A 22,352-nucleotide genomic window follows, 5' to 3' on the forward strand; every position below is an offset into this window, starting at 1 on the left:
ATCGTCGCTTTGGCACTTGAATGTGGTCCATCGACGACGTTGAAAACAAGCTATTTTTCAGACAGGGCTCCCGTAATCGACGCTGTGGGAGGATTGACTGTTCGACGACGTGGTAGCTTATTTTCTTCGGCGACGAGACGTTAGCAATTCTGGTACTTCGGCGAAGACATAACGAGTCTACGGTGACTGCAATCGGTACCTAGCTTCTGGAGCTGCTCTGTGTCTAATCCGTAGTCACATACGTTAGGTTAATTCAGAAAAAACAAATAACGACGGTATCCGACCGAAGCTGCCCAAAGCCTTTCAAATCAAAATATCTGCCATTATGACGGAGACGGCGAGCGAAGGAAGACATTATGATTTAAACATAGCGCCGAAAGAAATGTTTAGCCGAGACGCTGATGATTAAGCAGTGATGTAAAAATATTCAAAAGATTGTGAAATAAAAATTTTGACAAAAAAAATTTAAAAAAATGAATTGGAAATAATGAAATTAATCGGAATAAAATGAAAATGAATCTTGAAGTTAAAATTGAAAAGGAATCGAATTAAAAATATTTAAAATTTTGAAACAAAAAAAAAATATAACGGTCACGTAAAATACACCATTTTCTACGTACCCTCCATTCACGAGTCCAAACCCAATTTTGCGAAAGATCACGTCGGGGTCACCACTTTAGGGTAAAATGATGTGGCTCGGTGAATGGAGGTAAATCGAAATGAAACAGTGGTGTTTACATTATGTGACCGTTATTTATTCGCAATATAAAAACAATATAAAAAATACAAATAATGAAACGGATGGCAGCGGAGTTACCTGAAGACGAGGCTTGGGCAGTCGATGGTGGCACGTCTTAACCGAACGAGGGTTGAGCACTGAATGACCGAAATACCCTTCAATAATATCCCAGATAAACGTCTCGGGGTTGCCGCCAGCTATTCGTTGTCGGGTTCCAGTTGGCATCCCGCCCGTGTTCAACATCTGGGATTATATTTCTGGGTATTTTGTAGACCGTTATTCCACGATGTAAAATTCGACATGCTCAAGGTCGCTACAACATTTTAAACATAGAGTAATATATAGATTAATATATATACCTATATAACTTAATACAAATAATTTCAGAATTGTTTGGCGTGGTCTCAGCAGGAAGGGGCTGAGAACGTCATTTAGATGAATTTCATTGGTTAGTTTATATTTCCATTACAGGCACCTGTAATAAAAATATTTTATTAGGAGAGCATTTCATTGCTCGATAATTTCATACGCGTCACGTGACTAACATCTGACGTCACGTTCTACTGACCAATTAGATTTCACCCAACTGAAATTAAAACATAATTTTTAAAAACTATTTGTTAATATAAAATTTAATATAAACACAAATATTATATAATATCAAAAAGCCAATATATATATAAAGTCAGTTCAACCAATATATGTCAGAAAACATACTAGAAAGCAATATTTCAGGCATGATAATCTAATTTTAATTGATGGCACTTTACAAACACCTTTTTAAAGGGTAACAAAATCTTTTCATGTAGTATAATCACATTTACTTTCAACATCATTTGGCAATTGCCCCATTTGGACACGTGATGTGTTTAAACTGCATGTAATATTTTCATGATATTTCTGTTGTATTTCTGCACATAATAATATATATGAACAGAAATGCTTTATATAAATAATGTATATGTACCAGGTAAAATCAATGCTAAGTCACACTCACATCCTTCAGGAAAAACCACGTCGTTTTTTTTATTTCCGCACATACACTGGATACACAACCCTTTTGAGAATGAAGATACATTATAATCAAATAACAGTGATTATATTTAAGACACAAAAATGCTAAGTGTATTTTATGTCAGACACACCAAAATCGGCGTCGTAAACAAACTGAAACAAACAATCACATTATAGATATGATCAATCAAATGCCCTTGTAGGCCAATTTAAATGAACCAATCAAAAAAGTGGTTTCAGAGCCAGAATTGAACGGACCACGTAAAACAATTCCTCGTTTTCGCCTATTTAAGTAAAACCTCCATATATACTCTATGGTTTTAACAACGTTGCAACAGAATCTCAATGGCATACTTCGGGTCTTTTTATGATTCTGAACTGTTAACTGGTAAAAAGCGTTTTATTCCTCAATGATATCTCCTTTTAACTCAATATATTTGTCCAGCGATTTTCCATTTTAGCCTTCCTAAAAATTGGTTTTCAAAATAAGTAAATAAAGGCCCCCCTCAAAATAGGTTTTAGTTTCAGTGATGAGCTCTTCATTCGAACCAGATCTCTTACTAATCAGCCATCTTCAAGTTTAGAAACCGGACATAGTCGTAGGGGAAAAATATGCTGAATGGGGTAGCATTTTGTGAACTAATTTATTAATTTTTTTTGTGGTGACGTTATATAATTCGTTTACTCATGGTTTCATTCGTCATTCTTCTCAATTCGTTCAATATAATTCCATAAATTTTATCGACGATATCTGGCGTGACAACCACTTTTGAGCTACCTGCACGTAATTCGTCACTTGTATTGACTAACAGCTTCTTGATTATCGAAATTGATATAGTAGAATGCCCATAGTATTTATCAAGCCTTTCTTTCGTTTTGGTGATGTTTGTTTTCTGTAAAATAATACTAATTTTAATACCAGAAAATATTTTCCTTCTCATTTTATTCCAGTTTTCACAAAAGTCTTTTTCATTCACTTTTTTAATCTAAGAGGATGCCTGCAATCAAAGGATCAGTTTAGTATCAGTGAACTTGTGTCATCTCAATTTATGACGTCAAAACGGTGCAATGTTGCCGCATTTAACGTTGACACTTTACACAATTTAGTTAATTTTAGATTCGATGTATAACAACATTCTAAAATAACAATATAAATAAAATAATGACACAAAAGCGTTATAAAATATAATTTATTTTAACATTACAATACCTTTAATTCATATTTAATCGAACCACTTAAACCACAGTTAATTAAACTTTATTCTATTTACATTAAACTCTTTTCTAAACCACCTATCTAGGGTTTAGTCCACCTAATTTAAAATTGTACATCCAAGTAATATATTTTATTTTCACTAGAGATAACATATCTACCTCCTTATGTTTAGTTCTTGTTTCCTTCCTTGCTGTGTTTTCTTGTCAAATCATTCTGATATCATTGTATTTCTTCTTAGTTTCTTCTGTTGCTACCTGTGTATATTTTTTTGACAAAATTAGATTTAATCACTGCATTCTCTCTAATGAGTTTGCCATATTTGCGAAACAGTTAGTATTCATTTTCTCCTCGTACAATTTAACTAAAGGCTCATATGTATTGTCTATAATACGATTTCTTGCAGTTATCCTATATTAAATATATACGCAGCTTTAGTCGTTTCTACTCTTATGAACCTATTTTGTCAGCATTGAATTATGATCCCACAAAGTTTCCAGAATTTTTCATTCACTCACTGTCACATTCTGTTCTTTTATAAGAGGGAAGATGGAAGATATCGCACTCTGTGTCCATATATACTGTGTATCTTTTTTCAGTTATATTTCTAAAAAAGTAAATTACATAAGACAAAATTAAACATTTCATTTATATTTATATCATATTTTAAGTGACAATTTGAAATACTTCATTCTTTAATATGGACCACTTGTTTAGATCTTTTTGTTTTTTAGCATGAAGAATAACACTTCTGCAATATATTATTGAAAAATAATATGCTTTACAAAATCTAATTAAAAAATGTTATTCTAATACATACTTTTTTCCATCAACTTTTGTTTTCTTACTCTTTTTTAGCGTCTTGCCAAGGATGTTATAATGTTCCATTTTGAAATTCCTATTTCCATACACAAGTGATGGCTTATATCCCTCGAAGAGCTGCATATCCCAAGAATTACATCATTTCCATGCTGACAGTTATCTCTGAAATAATTATTTATATTAAAATCAACTAGTCACCGTTTTATACATTTCATAAATTTAATCTGGTATAGAGCTAACATCAAAGCATGTAGTTTGTTTGTTTTCGATGGATCCAAAATTAGATCCTTTCTCTTTAATCTGGAAGATTTTAGCGGGTGAAAAGTCCCCGTCCTGACACATAGATGACGCTACTAGAATTAATCCATATGTTTTTTAGTTAGCCCTAACCCTCAAAAGATGCTTGTATAAATTTGACAGCTGCCGGATCATTAGTTTGAGAATTATTATTATTATTAGTATTTTGAGTGAACCAACTTTTGTTATTGTGAAAAAAATGGATAAAAGGGACTTTCGCGTATTTTGATAAAATATTGCTTTTTGAAGGAAAAAAATACAGTTGAAGCAAAAACTTGGCTTGCTGTTAAGTTTCCGGACACTGTCCCAGGAAAATCGACCATCAAGGATTGTTACGCTAAGTTAGACGTGGTGAAATGGGCACCGAAAACGGTGAACGCAATGGACGCCCTAAAGAGGTTGTTATAGACGAAAATATTTAAAATAACCACAAAATGATTTTGAATGACCGTAAATTGAAATTGAATGAAACAGCAGACACTCTAAAGGTATCAACTGAACATGTACATCCTGTCATTCACGAATATTTTGGTATGAGAAAGCTCTGTGCAAAGTGGGAGCCTCACGAGCTCATTTTTTACCAAAATCAACGACGAGTTGTTAATTCGGAGCAGTGTTTGAAGATGATCAAGCGTAATAAAACCGAGTTTTTGCATCGATATGTGACAATGGATGAAACATGGCTCCCTCTTTTCACTCTAAAGTCCAATCGATAGTCATTCGAGCAGACTGCACACAACTGCCAACTGCAACAGTCGGCTGGCAAGGTTATAGTGTCTGTATTTTGAGATGCGCATGGAACAATTTTCATGGACTACGTTGAAAAAGGAAGGACTATCAATAGCGACTATATCATAGCGTTATTGGGCCGTTTGAAGGGTGAAATCGCCGAAAACGGCCGCATTTGAAGAAAAAGAAAGCGCTGCTTCATCAAGATAATGCACCGTGTTACAAGTCAGTGAAAACGATGGCAAAAATCTATGACTTAGTCTTCGGATTGCTTCCTCGTTCACCGCATTCTCTAGATCTGGCCGTCAGCGAAAATTTCCTGTTCTCAGATCTCAAAAGAATGCTCGCTGGGAAGAAATTTGCGTCCAATGAGGAGGTGATCGACGAAACTGAAACCTATTTTGAAGCAAATGACAAATCGTACTACAAAAATGGTATCGAAAAATGGAGGGTCTCTATAATCAGTGTATCACCCTTGAAGGGAATTATGTTGGATAAAATAACTAATTTTGCCAAAAAAATAGGTTTTACTATGGTAGGCCGGGCACTTTTCAATTGACCTGTTAAAACCTGACTTATTTCTCTAACGCATTTTACTGGTAAGAACGGAGTAAGAACTATTTATTTGGCCTCGACATTTTCAACAACCATTTTTGACAACCAGAGTAGTCAAACATATAAAGCAGCTATTTGAAATTTATCAAAAGCAGCAAAGCGCCAAAACAACGTTTGTCGGTTGAAAACCTCTTATCACTAAAGTTTTAAATAATTTTTTCTTAGACTTTAGATTTTACTACTTACTTAGAATTATGATTTTTCTAGGAATAAAGCGAGAAAGAAAATACGGTGTGGTGTTAAAACGAATTTACAAACTGCAGTAGGCAATATATTAAACATTTTGTTGACGTAAGTTCACTGTTACTTTGGATAAATTATAGATGACAGTTGACCGCAGAAATTCAAAAGGCCACTGACGAAACCAACTGTCCTCGTATACGTATACATATATAGGGCTATTTATTTTAAGTATACGAATTTGTGGATTATTTGCGGTTTACTTAGATTTATGTCGAAAGTCCTCAGACAAAGTACTTGGTGGCGCCATAAATCTTTTCAATACTCCACCGACAACCAACCTTCCACCCCCGTCACTCCGTTCGGCTCCTCCGTCCTCTAACTTGGAACGAGAACATGTAAATAGAGCTCAGTGCTACCTTTTATTGCAAGTTGTATCGCGTTTCGAATACAAAATAGAAGATTCGTTCGCTAATAGTAAACTTTGGCGGTTTGGATGCCTGATAAATATGCTGCACTTTAGCGATACAGAGGAAAAACATCTTTTATGCTGGAAAGCTTGCGATGTCAATGTATGCATTAAAAATCGGTAAACTTTGTTCGGAATTGTGTAAATTTAAATTATTGGGGAGCGTGGTTATATGCCGCATATTTTGTATGTCATTATAGCTAATATTCTACATCGAAGATATAATAACCGACATGTATGGTATTATTCTGTTTTATATGTCTTGTATATAGATATCTCGACATGAGATATAAGCGCTTAAACTTTATATGTTACTCTATTGAATATGACCTAGTTGTTTATAAGAATAGTTGAATTAAATTAATTAATTAATTCGTAATTTTATGTTATTAATAATTGACAAATTAATTAGTTTCGTTCCTTTTAAAAAGATGGTCTGTCACTAATGGGTCTCCGGGAAGTTCCATATTCAGTCATCAGGAACCAACGATCGTCAGTGCATATTGCATTGGTACCATTCTGAACATAGGATGTAAATATCTTAATGCATATGTGTCTTCCTTCAAGGAGATTGAGATTCGGCCGAAATGGAAAGGTTTGTAAGGAAATGGACACTCGGAATGTTTGCTACAATACGTAATATCCGCGAAAGCATTAGGTTTTTTAAAGTTTTTAAAGGGTTATTTTATATTAAATAGGTACTGGTATCATTATTTTTGTTTTTGTGAAGTGACAACACAGTACACGCGCATCATTTGTGAATTGTGTGATGTTTCTTCTCATTCAATCAATGTGCGCTAAATCGCGCGCTTTGCACTATTACTATTGTATTAGTATTGCTTAGATGTTATAATTTAATTTACAAAAACCTTTGGTTTGTTTTGTCTACGAATATATATCTTGTTAATGGTTCGACACGATTACCTCAAAAGTTCAACATTCCCAGAGAGAAATAACAGTTATTGCTGGAGTTTCAATGTCTGTCGTCAATCAAATTAAAATTAAAATTATAATTATAATTGATAAAATGAGATTGATAATTGATTAAAATATAAAAGCCTTTTGTGATAAATCGTATCGGCAAATGTGGCAGAAAAGTACCTCATAACGATAGAAAAACCAGAAAGATCTGCCAAGAAAATCCTAAAAATAACATCGCTCATCTAACTACGTTAATAAACGACGAGGATATAAAGATTTCGGAGAGGACAATGCAGAGGCGGTTGGTTGAAGAAAATCTAAATGGACGGCGGCCCTTCCATAAAATCACGCCTAACCGACAGTATGAAAAAGAAACGGCTACAATGGGCTAGACAACATCCAAATATGACTGCAGACAAGAAAATATAACTTTTTTGAGTGTGCTTTTCAGACGAATCGACCTTCCAAATATTGATTGGCAAAACCTCTTTTGTAAGATGACGCACTGGTGAACAAATACATGCCTATTACCTTGTAGAGAGAGGTATAACCGATGAGTGTCATGGTGTGGTCTATTATTTCAGCCAAAGGCATGGGACGCCTATACATTGTAGAAGAGATAATGAAACAAGACCAATCAAGCGAGTACTATAAACCCCATTACTACCACCGGTAAATGAATCACTCCGTCATGATGAGAAATACATTTTTATGTATCATTTGCACCGTGGCACGAAGCCAGAAGTGTTACTGCATAATCGGTGGAAAAAATCATTGGCCGGAGAATTCACCAGACATGAATCCCATAGAAAACATATGGGAGCTCACCAAACGTGCGATTGCAAAAGAAGTGATTAATAAGTGAAACCCAGCTAATTGAAATTCTCATCAGAGGATGGCATCACAACTTCAACATCTAGGACGATGCGAAAACATGTAGACTAGTCGCTTTTGGTTTCCGTTAGATAGAATAGTATTTTGAAGTAAACCAATAGTTTTTGTTTTCTAAACCCTTTCGCAAATTACAACTTATATATCTAATTTTTAAGATTTCTTTGTTTGGCAAATTTTCGTTTATTCAGCAAACTAATGATAACATATTGTTAAAAAAATTATGAAATATATATAAATACAAGAAAAAAATAAAACAAAAATAGTTACAAAAACTGTATTTTTCCATTCAATTCTCAACACAATTATTCCAACAATACTTCAATTCATTAAATCAGCCAATCTCGGTGGCGCAGTGGTAAAGGCGATAGGACGGTCTTCCTATTGTTGAGATAGCCGCGGGATCGAATCCTGCTGGCTCATGGTCGTAAATTTATGTTTGTGATTGTTTAAAATTTGTGAATGCTCTAGGCAAGAGTGTAAAATCCGACAAGGAACATTATCCCAGTCACGGCAGTAACCAGGCTGGGTAAAACCGGATGTCTTCTGGGATGATTTCTAAAGTTGGTCACTCGCTAGTCGGTAGGCTTAATGCTGAGGACCGTGATTCGGAGCCCACGTTAAACTTTTGGTCCACTCCAGATAAACCCATAGTTGGTAAAAGGAGACTCATTTAATCAATGAAAAAATAACTGTAATTAATCGTAATTTTTGAATTAAAGAAACAAAAAAATATCGGTTTGAAATTCAGATTTATATCATAAAAAGTAAAAAGAGGAAACGCATTCCTCGGGAACTCATTTTTAAGTTTCAACTATCAATTTCCGCGGACTCTTTTATTGCATAATGTCGAACTGTCGCCCGGATAAAATAGAAAGGGGGCGCTGGAAAACCGAGCGGTGAATTGTCACCGATCATTTTTCAATCGGCCTTCCTAGCCTAATACGATTGTTTCCTGTGCATTGTAGATAAGCCAAAGCGATGGCGAATTAGGAACCGGTCGTGGCCACTTCCGTACACCGAACCACCACCCCCCGCCACCCGCGGTCCCGCATCTTTCTCTCGAAAATAGTTTTACTTCGACGAGCTCAAAGCGAAACTTAATTTTAACCGTCAATGGGAATAACGCTAACGGGTCAATCTACCGATCGCGTTTTTCTTTCTTTCCCATTTCAGTTTTCCTTCATTTGCCGCAAGAATCCAATTTCGAAATCGAACAGAAACTATTTTCTCTTCCAGCCGGAAACTCGCGGTATATCAATTAGTTTTATTTCGCTTTATACATACGATACGCTTCATATAAACGTATCGCAGCATCGGTATTGTTTTTGTTCCTGTTAAAGTTAGTTCCATTCTTCAGTTCCATTATTTTTTATGATCACCAATGTACAAGATGCGGCAAAAGACCCGCTACCATTTTGATTGCGCGCCATCTTGGTTATGTGACGTTTAGCTCAGTCTCTTTTTAACCATTGTGTTGTGTCTTAAACTCTTAATTACGTCTCTTAATGCTGAAAGTATGGCTCAGTTGCGCGATAGTGTTGCAGAGTCTCCAGTAACATCAATTCGGAGACGTGGTTCCCAGTTACACATTTCTGTACGCAGTTTAAGGCGAACTTTGAAAATTGATTTGAATATGTTCCCGTACAAAATTCAATTAGTCCAAGAATTGCTACCGAGAGATCCTGATCAACGAGTTGAGTACAGCAATGCAGTCGTAAGGCTGCCTGGTGAAATTGAAAATAATAATAAATCTAAATTGATAATGAGCGATGAAGCCCATTTTCTTCTCAGTGGTCACGCCAATAAACAGTCGGTTTTGGTGAACACAGAATTCTCAATTAATTCATGAGATATTGTTTTCACTAAAAACAACTGTATGGTGTAGTATTCAAGCCGGAATGTGTGTGTGTGTATGTGTGTGTATTATATACGTACAAGATAAAAACAATGTTATATAAATATCTATCTTAAGACCCGTTTGTGAAGGAACGAGAACATTAAATCTATCACTAAAATATTTTTGACAGCATATTTCACAGCCATATTATAACATATTATTCACGGTCTAATGCTAGTTAAAACATATATCATATTATAAATCCATGCTCTATATAAATTTAAACCAAATTTGTGCAATCTTTATAAATAATTGTACTATATCTCAAAGCTATTGACTTTTAAAGATGATATGGGGATACTCATAATGTTATCAAAAACTTAAACCAGACACAAGCAAAAAGCGGACAACTGTTAACATAAGCAGATGAACTATAAGCTGATGATGATAAAGGAGAACAATAATTATATTTGGAATACAAAAAAAAAACAGAGAGAAAGCGAAAAATTGAAAACCAGCAATTAAATAATGTAAACAATTTTAAATCTCTTATAGTTATACTGCGGGAAATGAGGAAGAATAGAAAAAAGTAGACACAGGTAGCAGACCTAAATCATAAGAAATAATTATGACCGATAGTGAAGAAGAAACATATAGCGAGCCATACTTGAGCCAATATCATTAGCCAAGAACGAATATATATATATATATATATATATGTGTGTGTGTGTGTGTGAGTGTGTGTGTGTGTGTGTGTGTGTGTGCGTGTACTATATACATATCAGATAAAAACAATGTTATATAAACATATATCTTAAGACCCGTTTCTGAAGGAACGAGAACATTAAATTTATCACTAAAATATCGGCGACACACTCGGTAACGACCATAAATTTTCTTCTTGTTTAACTTAGCCAGTTTATGATTTTTAATGTTTTCAACCCACTTTTTAAAGATGGTACTCCTTAATTGGAAAACAATGACGCATTTCCTTACTATCTGTGTATCCGGGCACACAATACTTCCTAGACCGGGAATGAATATAACTTCTAAACGTTATAAAAACGTAAACGCACTTTGCCCTACAACAGGCACATTAAAATGGTGCCTAAAACAAATAAACAATAAATTGACCATAAAAATGAAATTAACCAATCAGATCCCGTCGCGGCTCTTAGCATACCGATTAAAATAAGTAATAAGTTAAATATAAGGACATCTAGAAAATGGACGTCGCGAAAGATTTCCCCAATATTTCGTATAAAATTGCCATTTTGCTGTGCAGGGACATACGTAGTCATTATTCCGTCTGGATAACTTATAATTGTTATAAAAATTATTTATTCGTCCGTCAGTTTACCTTTGAAAATCTTCAAAATATCATTGTTTCCACCTACATTTTCATGGTGTTCCTCTATGGAATGGTCATTAGAATTTAAAATTAAGTGGTTATTAAGTAATAAACATTCTAAATTTATGTTTGATTTTTTTACATTGTACAATTTGCAAATTATATAAATAATTCCGTTAATAGCTAATTGAACTAATTAAGTAATCTAATTAAATAAATTTGATTGACAATTAAGTTTAAACTATTTTAATTCGCTGCAAAATTATTAACAAATTGTGGAAGAAGTATAGAGATAATTAAATGCTAATAAAAATCAGACAGTTATTGACTCATCTGATTACTGTTGAGTTAAATTAACTAAAAAGTTTTTTGTGCATACCAGTAAACAAGGGGGTCAGAACTGCATTGAAACCAACTTGGCTTCAAGTTCTAAATATGCAAGCATCCTGTTATCTGTTCCAGGAGGAGTTCAGGACTAAGGACGCCCTCCAAAATAATTATCCCGATACTGTTCTAAGGTAGGTCTTCATCCCGTGTCGTATTGCATTAGACACGCTATAAATTTAAAGTGTCATCATGGATATGCGATGCTTTTATCCAACTAAACAAGTGTCTCATTATTAAGATGTTGCGGTTGGATATGAAATTATTGAATTTGCTCACTGAATGGGAATGTCTGAAGAATGCCGCATTATGGGGTTCAATAAACTTACGAAAATGAAGACATGGATTTATAGTTCTAATAACCAATTTATTTTTCAGTTTATATTTTTTCAACTTTAATAAATTTATTCTAACGATACTCCAATTTATGGATTTTATTACAACAGCGACTTTCCGAAACATCAGCAAAATAACTTTGATAAATAAGTAAATAAATTAACAACTTATGAAATAATTCAGTCAGTCAAATCTTATATTTCTTGCCCATATCTTAAATTTTTGAGACGATTTTTTTATGTTAATTAGCTTTTTGTTTATGCTTCGTGACGATCGTCTCCAACATTTCTACGACCACATTTACATATATTAATGAAACCTTTTTTTCGACTATAGTTCTTAGGATGCTACTGAACATCTGTATTATGGCAATTTTAATCAACTGTATTTATATGATACTAGCGATCCGCCCCGGCTTCGCACGTTAGAAACCTCTAAAATTAGCAATGTTGCCTTAGTATATTATGCATGTATTATACATATAAACCTTTCTCTTGAATGACTCTATCTATTGAAAAAAACCGCATCAAAATCCGTTGCGTAGTTTTAAAGATTTAAGCGCACATATAGAGACAGAAAAGGCGACTTTGTTTTATACTATGTAGTGATGATAATTATATATGATAAATAGCCTGTGTTGGTTATTAAGAATTAATTATTATATTGTAGTGAATGGATCTAATGAATATCTTAACACCGAATGAAGAGGATCGTTTCTAAAGTCCTGTCCTGTACAAACTGTAAAGACTAGTCCCTGTGGTATTTTTATATTACTTGTCTGTACGGTTTTCTGTTTCTAATTTTTTTCCATATTTCACTTCACGCTTCATATTTCACTTTTATATCACTTCATCCAATCATTTAGATATTGGTTTTTCGTTTTTTTATTTTTCTTCCTGACACATATTTATTGTAATATTGTAATAATAACTTCTTTCTCGTCGTTAATGTGTTATTTTCCTACATCTTTCTCTCTAATAAAATTCATTCTTCTTTTGTATTCGTTCTTGGATAATGATATTGGCTCTAGTATGGCTCGTTATATATTTCTTCTTCACTAACGGTCATAATTATTTAATATGATTTATGTCTATCTGTATCTATTTTTTTCCATCCTTCCTCATTTGCCGCAGAATAACTAGAAGAGATTTAAATTGTTTACTTCTTTTAATTGTTGGTTTTCAATTTTTCGCTTTCTCTCTGTTTTTTTTGTATTCCAAATATAATTATTGTTCTACTTCATCATCATCAGCTTATAGTTCATCTACTTATGTTAACAATTGTCCGCTTTTTGCTTGTGTCTGGTTTGTGTTTTTGATAACATTATGAGTTTCCCCATATCATCTTTATAAGTCAATAGCTTTGAGATATAGTAAAATTATTTATATAGATTGATTTTTAACATGATATATGTTTTAACTAGCATTAGACCGTGAATAATATGTTATAATATGGCTGTGAAATATGGTGTCGAAAATAGATTCATAACTAACATGATTGGTTATTGGCAACTACATCCTCAACTCAGTATTAGGAAGCTAAAAGTGAGGATCATTGGGGTTTGTTTCATAATCTTCTAATGATCAAAATAAGCCAGCTTAGTGGAATGAACGCGACATGAATATACAGTTGAGAATTATTATTAAAATAATTCTATAAAAAATAGCTGGACTGTTTCTGCTTTTAGAGAAGAACATTTTATTGCTCTTGTCTATAGTGAACATACCAGCAAAACAACTAACGATGGTAATACTGTTGGAATTTCGGGAGAGATTCAATAGAAATTACTTCAATAATCATATCTAAAAATATTAAATTAAATCATCTAAAAGAAACATAAAGAAATTTGCTCTAAGACAACACAGAACAACTGTGGAATAATATGTCGGTGATATATATGTAATTTAGGCAGAGGATTCAAAGATTTCAATACAAGAAATGTAAAGATACTGTCTCATTCTAAGCATTCAAGTTGTGATGATCCTAAAGACTATATTTGCATTTTTTATTTTGTTTATTATTATGTGATCGTTATTATTAGACATATGAAGATTTTTACATATGAAATTAAACTATTAAAAAACGAGCCCGTTAGTTAATTTTAGCAAAAGCAATTGCTAATAATGCTAGTGCTGATTATTCGCTGTATAGAGCTACTACTAATTTAAAAGGACATATCGTGCAAACGCTTCCGATAAAAAATGAGGATAGAATATGAACCAGAGGAGAAGACTATAAGATCCAGAGAATGTTTCAACCCCGTATAGTGGGTGACGATATATCATTATCCTGTGCGATTTGTAATTTTATTCGAAGTTAATTCGAAATGCGAATTCGAATAAAATTAGGCAAAAAAGGATTTGGGTTTTGAATTCCTGATTATTACCGGGAAATACTAAAGGAACTTCCAAGAATAGCCCTATTTAAGATCACCGACTAGCAGACTACAATATGTTCAACAAATATGGACGGTGGCTGGAAAAGGAAAGCCATGTCATGAAACAGCGTTATATCTGCAAATATCACTATAGTCGACAATGATCAAATTATTTGAAAAACTAAATTGGTTTAATGACATTCCACGCCTCCACGATTGCTTAGGTTCACAGAATTACCGATATGGTAAAAAACACTAGAAGAAAATAAAAATTGTTCTGGAATAATTTTAGATGTTACTAAATCTTTCGATAAAATTTGGCGTGAGGGTTTAAGGCATAAGATTAAAATGCTTCTCTTTGACCAATATTTGAAAAATATTTTTAAACAAGAATATGCTTATTCTGATTTCAGGAAATTGCAACCAGAGGTCCAAAAGGGAAGTGTCTTGAGTCCAGTTCTTTAACTGCTGTTCACTACATTGCAGGTGATACTGTATACCTAGCTATTGGAGATAACATTGAATCAACCTAAAACTAACAGATAGATATTGCTGAAATACAATGCTTGGCAGAAAAGTGGTGCAAAAGATTACCCAAAATAACAGGTGAAAAGTCCCTGGCCTGTCACATATCTAAATCCATATGTTTTTTAGTTAGCCCTAACCCTGAAATGATGCGTGTATAAATTTGACAGCTGTCGAATCATTAGTTTGTGAATTATAGCACTTCGAATGAAGCAACTTTTGTTATTGTGAAAAAAATTGATAAAAAGGAATTTCGCATGTTGATAAAATATTGCTTTTTGAAGAGAAAAATACAGTCGAAGCAAAACTTTGGCTTGATGTCGAGTTTTCGGATACTGCTCTAGAAAAATCAACCATCAAGTATTGGTATGCTAAGTTTAGATATGGTGAAATGAGCACCGAAGACGGTGAACGCAGTGGAGGCCCAAAAGAGGTTGATACCGAAAACATCAAAAAATCCACAAAATGATTTTGAGTAACCGTAAATGGAAATTAAATGAAAGAGCAGACACTCTAAAGATATCAACTGAACGTGTACATTATACCATTCACGAATATTTGAGTATGAGAAAGCACGAGTAGATGATTTGGAGCAGTGTTTGAAGATGATCAAGCGTAATATTCCCGAGTTTTTGCACCAATATATGACAGTGGATGAAATATGGCTCCATTATTTCACTTCGAAGCCCAATCGGCAGTTATCCGCTCCAAAGCCCGGGAAAACGCAACAGTCGGCTGACAAGGTTATGGCGTCTGTATTTTCGGATGCGCATGGAATAATTCTCATTGAATACCTTGAAAATGGAAGGACCATCATCAGCGACTATTATATAACGTTACTGGACCGTTCGAAGGACGAAATCGCCGAAAAACAGCCGCACTTGAAGAAAAATAATGTGCTACTTCACCAAGCCAATGAACCGTGTCAAAAATCCATGAATTGGACTTCGAATTGCTTCGTCATCCACCGTATTCTCCAAACCTGCCCACCAGCGAATATTTACTTTTCTCAGACCTCAAAAGGATGGTCGCTGGGAAGAAATTTTCTTCGAATGAAGAGCTAATCGTCGAAACTGAGGCCTATTTTGAAGCAAAGGACCAATCGTACTACAAAAAGGATATTGAAAGGTTGGAGGGTCGCTATAATCACCCTTGAAGGGAATTATGTTGATAAAATAATTTATTTTCCCAAAAAAATTTCAAAGTATTTTTTTCTGTCCAATAATGCTATGTAATAGTCGCTGTTGATAGACCTTCCTTCTCCAAGGTAGCCAATAAAAATTATTCCATGCGCATCCCAAAATACAAACGCCATAACCTTGCTAGCCGACTGTTGCATTTTCCCACGCTCTGGAGCGGGCTCATTGTGTGCAGTCCACTCAAATGACTGTCGATTAGACTTCGGAGTGAAATGATGGAGCCATGTTTCATCCATTATAACATATCGACGCAAAAATTCCGGTTTATGACGCTTGATCATCTTCAAACACTCCTCCGAATCATCAATATGTCGTTGTTTTTGATCAAACGTGAGCCCATTTTGCACAAAGCTTTTTCATACCCAAATATTTGTGAATTATATTATGTACACGTTCAGTTGATATCCTTAGAGTGTTTGATATTTCATTCAATTTTAATTTACGGTCATTCAAAATCATTTCGTGGATTTTTTAAATGTTTTAGTCGGTAACAACCTCTTTTGGGCGTCCATTGCGTTCACCATCTTCGGTGCTCATTTTACCACGTCTAAACTTAGCATACCAATCCTTGATGGTTGATTTTTCTGGGGCAGTATCCAGAAGCTCGGCATCAAGCCAAGATTTTGCTTCAACTATATTTTTTCCCTTCAAAATGCAATATTTTTTTCAACACGCGAATTTCCTTTTTATCCATTCTTTTCAAACAACAAAAGTTGCTTCACTCGAAGTGCTATAATTCACAAACTAATGATCCGACAGCCATCAAAATTATACATGCATCTTTTGTGGGTTAGGGTTAATTAAAACAAAATATGAGTTTAATTCTAATAGCGCCATCTATGTGTCAGGGCGGTGACTTTTCAATTGACCTGTTATGTTATATGCTGATTGATGCAAAAATGTCGGTACTATTTTGAAAACATTCGACGGTTTTTAGGGACGAGAACACGTCACACGATACAAATGGATAATTAAGTTTCATCGGGGGGATAATCGCGAAAACTAATGAATCGAAATAATGAATTAAATCGCAAACGGAGGGGATTTAGTATTGTTACGATTTAGTGTCCGTGACAGGAGCCAGTGTTTCATTTTGATGTATTGGCGCTATTTGTGTTTGTAGTTCATTTGCATTGATAGGTTTTGTAATAAATTCCATAACAAATAAGTTAATTTCTGGATATTCTCAATTTATTGGTGTGTACGAAATGGGCATCAAGCTACATATTAATAATATATAACAGTACGGTTTATAGTTGTTGTTCAACTAAAATTAAACGTCCGGTCACAATTCGTTTTAAGTCTGTTTGCGAATTAAATAGTTCGAATTAGGTTTGGTTGTTTGGCAGTTTGAATTAACCGTGTTATTGTTTTCGTTTAATTATTACAACAAAATACTTTAATGGAAAACCATGGTTAATTATTACGTAACTTATCTAGAAGGTTTTAAAATATTTAATCGTAATTTAAGGCTTTTCCGACCTTGAACAGGTTCTCGCTGTTTCTAGAGACAAACAGGTTTACCTTGTCATTGATTGTTGAAGGGTAGAATAGACAATATACATAGCGTTAAAAATACAAGTGTAATTTGAATTCTCTCTGTCTCTCTTTGAATAAATTAATCCGTCAAGATTTATTTAGTTCACAAGTACTTAGGAAAATAACAATTTTTTTTATTATTATTATTATTATTATTTATTATAGCAATCTAGTAAACTAACACTAAAGAGCTATTTGTTTTTATCCTAATTTGATACGGGTTTAAAATTACAAATTACATTCTACAATAGACACTTTAGGCTTAACATCTATATCACTGGTTTTAATTTCCACTGAGCTTTACTAATAACTTCACTAAACTGGATCAAATGGTTTTATTCTACTTAATTTTCTGATTAAGTCACCAATATTTAGAAGTTAGAGAACCTCGACATTGTTTGTACTGATGGAGTTTCTCTTCATGTCTTTGGGCATAGTCCTTGATAACGTTATCGACAGTTTCTACCTTCAAGTCCTTATGCAGATTGTCGTTAGGAATGAACCACGGTGCATCAACAATATCTCGCACTACCTTGTTTTGGAATCTTTATGTGATATTTCTATTGCTTTGGCTGTACAAACCCAAAGTTGAATATCATAAGTCCTCAGTGGTTTCTAGATTTACTGGTAAAGCAAAAGCTGATTAAATACTGATAGTGCTGGTATATTTGGTACTTCAGCTTGAGTTTTTCACATTATTTCCGAACAGGTGACTTCACCTGAGCTTAATATTAATGGTGATCAAATATATTTAGATGAATTTCCACGCATGAACTTCTTGCAGATTTATATATACTGACTTATTGTGTGAACATATAATATATCATTAGCCCCGGGGGAAATAATGAAACAACAGTTTTTAATAATTCTAGATTTTTAGTGAATTCGACTTTATCCATCAAAAAACTTCCTCCAAGGCTGATATATTAGGTTCAGTACTTTTTCGATATTTTTATATCGTTTCGGTAGAACCATTTATCCTTGCTTTGAGCTAAACCTTTTTACCTGGAGAATTATTTAAGATTTATAAATTTTTCTTTCTTTTGAATTTTTTTCAATGGCCGGTGACACTTTGCATTGTCTGTTGAAATTTACATTGTGTTGGGAACTATCGACTGAAATTGACTATCGATTGTTTATTAATTGACTACTATTTACTATCGACTGTGTCAGTTGTACATTTAGTTACTATTTTTGGTTCCACTTGTTTCATTCGACTAATTTTTAACGTTCTGGCTCGTAAATAACAATATAATGTATATTAATATTATAGCATTTTGGTACGATATTTTTCAAGATTGTTAATGTAATAGGGTAAAAAGATTAAAATTGTGAATGATGAATAGTAAAATATTTTGACTGTTTTTATGGCAATAATGGGTAATATTTCGATTAATCTCTCTATTTGTTCAGATTTCATTCAGATCATTTTTAATTATGTCACGGATTAGTTTTTTTTCTCTGAATACGTATATGTTTAATTTTTAAATAGTATTTGTGGTTATTGTATATCTTTAGTTTTTAGGTGGCTTTTTAATATCTATTGTATTGTCTATATTTGTCAAAGTACATTATTTAGAAATAGCAGTTAACACATTAAAATACAATAAAACCTTTGTGGGGCATTATTCCTTTCCATAGAAAAATTCCATTCCTTTTTACAAATCCACAGAACATTCAAATATGAAAGTAATTCTACTTCGTTTGAAATTAAATTATAAATTGCATGTTATGTATAATTATTATAGTAGTATTCAGTAATTTTTTTTCTTTCTCTGTTTTAAAGTTAGTCCGTGAAGGAATTTGTACATCTCTATGTCGCTTATACTACCGATGGAAAATATAGCCACATATAAAATTAGTAATTATATTCGTCCTTTCCTCTCTCACAATTTATACAGGACATGATTCGTACATCTTCGTCTGACATTTCGAATTAAAAAAAACAGTCGACTGTTTTGCGACTCTCGACTGTTTCGACTGATTTCAGTCGATAGTTCCCAACGCTAGTTAAAAGCATATCACCTCTTAATCGTTGTCTATAAAAAGCATTGTCTAATCAAAATATGAAATTCTTTTTATTCATTCTATCGAAAATAACAAAAGTTATTGTACTACTAAAACTACTGTAATAATTAAAGTAAATACAGGGCCTTAATACTATGTTCAGGAAGATTGTATGTGGTGTCATATTTTTACTGTGTATGAGTAGTTTCTATTATAGTTTTGTCCTGTTCTTGTACAAAAACGCTAACTGCTTCAATGATGTTCAGCGCACAACAAGATACATATAGCATAATATTAAAGAATAACATAATATTGTACTCATTACATTTATTAGTTTATTCTTCTTTAAACTGACAAGAAAAAACAAAAAAATGTTTTGGTAAACAACGTTCGATATTTTCTCATTGAACGACGAACAAGAGATAAATGACCGAAATTAGGTCGTTTACAGGACGAGACTTCCTATATAATATCTTTATTTTAAGATAATAAAGAAAACAAGAGCAAGGGTTCAAGAATATACTTAAATCTGAAAAACATCAAGAAGGCATGGAAAAACGAATGACAAATAGTTTAATAAAATAGTAATATCGTAGAAGAACATATCGAAATATATAGGTGCGCTAAATGGACGAAAAAAAAATAAAAAAAAAGTTTAACTATAAAATAGTTTATATGAAGAACGTTTCTTAGTACGCAGGGTACTCCCCCTGCTGGCGAGGCTGACAACTTGAATGAAACTTGTAAAAAACTTTGTTGCTCGGAAGTGGCCTCGTGTCCGTTTTATTATAAAACCCGTATATTTGTAGGAGTTAAATAACCGTCAGGGGCTTGTCGTACAAGTTTTTGATGTGACGAAATATTAGGGTGGAAATTCACGATTAATAAAAAGTTGCGTCGTTTGGTTTTTCTCAATAACGTTAAGCAAATAGGCACTAAAAACTTATCATAGTTATTACGGCGTGTTCTTTAGTATATTTTCCGAGGAACTTTCCTCTGAATAATAAAACGGTATAATCAAATTTGACACCCTTTCAAGCTTTTCAAGGAAATTTGACAAAGAATGCACTGGCGGTTTGGAAAACTATTGAATCTGTGAAAAGTCATGGCATTTTTTATTTCAAAATTTAACTCTATTTTATAGTGTTAAAATGAATATATATGTAATGTAAATATGTTCCATTATTATCTACTGGTCTTTGCCATATCTGAGCATAGGTTTGATGTCATCTATGAAAAACTTCTGTATTTCAGATTTTTCTGCGGAAACGAGAACAATTGATAATCAGATAATCTCTCTAGAGGAGCTCTATTTGAACTAACATATATGGACGCATTATTACGATTAATTCTTGTAAACTAAATGTGTAAATTCAGTTCATGTAAAGCACCACACCACAATTTCAAAGAGACAGTACTTTTCCTTCTTATTTTACTACAGTTAAAGAGAAATGCAATGCTGTATGATACATCAGCTGTTTTAGCACGTTAGAGACGAATTAGCCTATAAAATTTGGTTGTCAAATGTATCAAAGATTCTTCAAAACATTAGTGATAAGTGAAGGAATCAAAATCACCTTGATACTCCTATACAAGATAATATCGATATAGAAATAATATAATACAATTGTATCAAAAAAACTGTTAGCCTAGGAAGTACTCATAAAAAACTTAGGATTATGCAGCTCTTTAAGGGATATAAATCATCCCTTCATACACTGTTAGAAAACATAGGTTTTAAATGGCGTAACGATAACCCCCGAAGAGGTCTAATTAAACATACATATAGAAATTGCTTTTAAAAGAATGCAGTTTTAAAAACATAATAAAATTTAAAAAGATTGCTAATTTGAATTTGTGTATCTAGATATGGATATATCATAAGGGAATATTGGGCCACGCTTGACAAGATGCTAATAAAAAGAATATAAAGACAACAAAAGTCGATGGAAAAATGTTAAAGTTAGTGTAACATTTGATTAGACTTTGTTACTCATTATATTTATTTAATAATATATTGCATTGTTCATAACATTTATTGCTCATGCATGTTAATAATTCATTGAATTTTGTTCTTCAGGAGGGTAACAAGAAATGTTTTATTCCTTAAGCAGAGTTAGTGTTTTCCTCCGAATCCAAGGGCTACTAGCTGTAAGTAATTAACCATATTTTAACCAGCTGCTGAAAAAACTTCAAAAATCCATTGGTTATTGGTATGGCCAATGCATCATACTTTAGCATATTAGTGACAAAGACTGTAATTAAGGAATGACATAAATTATATTTTTAGGATACCTGGTTAAAGAGTGACCTATTTCAAATTGTTACTCGGTAAATATAAATAAAATGTTTAGTTGCGTTTTATGTAATTTGCTTTTTTTGAGATAGGTATGAGAGCATATGACGAATATATGAGGAAAAAATGAAACTGTTTTGCAAATAAGCATTAGGAAGTATGCAGTGATTAACAATTGCAATGAAGGAAACAAATTTAAATTTAAACAGGTGTCTATATAAACAGGTCGATTATCAAATTGAATTATCTTTCATAGTTTCCGAGATATAGGCTATAGAAATTTTACACTTTAGGCTATTTTTTTAACTTAAACCAAAATTGTAAAATGGTCTTATGAATTACGGGTCTCGTTCCAATTCACACTTAAAATAATATTCGACGTGCTAATTACGTTGCCGTTTACCAAATTGCATTATTTGTTATAGCTTCCTAGATGTAGGCTACCGACACACATCGACTTACACTTTAGGCTCTATTTTTAATACAGGCCAAAATTGTAAAATGGCCTTATGAATTACGGATTTCGGTCCAATTCACATTCCAAGTAATATCCGGCATGTTAATTACGTTGCTAATATACGATTGTTAATAAGATAGATTAATTATCT

This window comes from Rhynchophorus ferrugineus, unplaced genomic scaffold (assembly GCF_030347505.1).
Source record: "Rhynchophorus ferrugineus isolate W39M unplaced genomic scaffold, kcgeb_rfMv2 rfM7, whole genome shotgun sequence".
NCBI lineage: Eukaryota > Metazoa > Arthropoda > Insecta > Coleoptera > Curculionidae > Rhynchophorus > Rhynchophorus ferrugineus.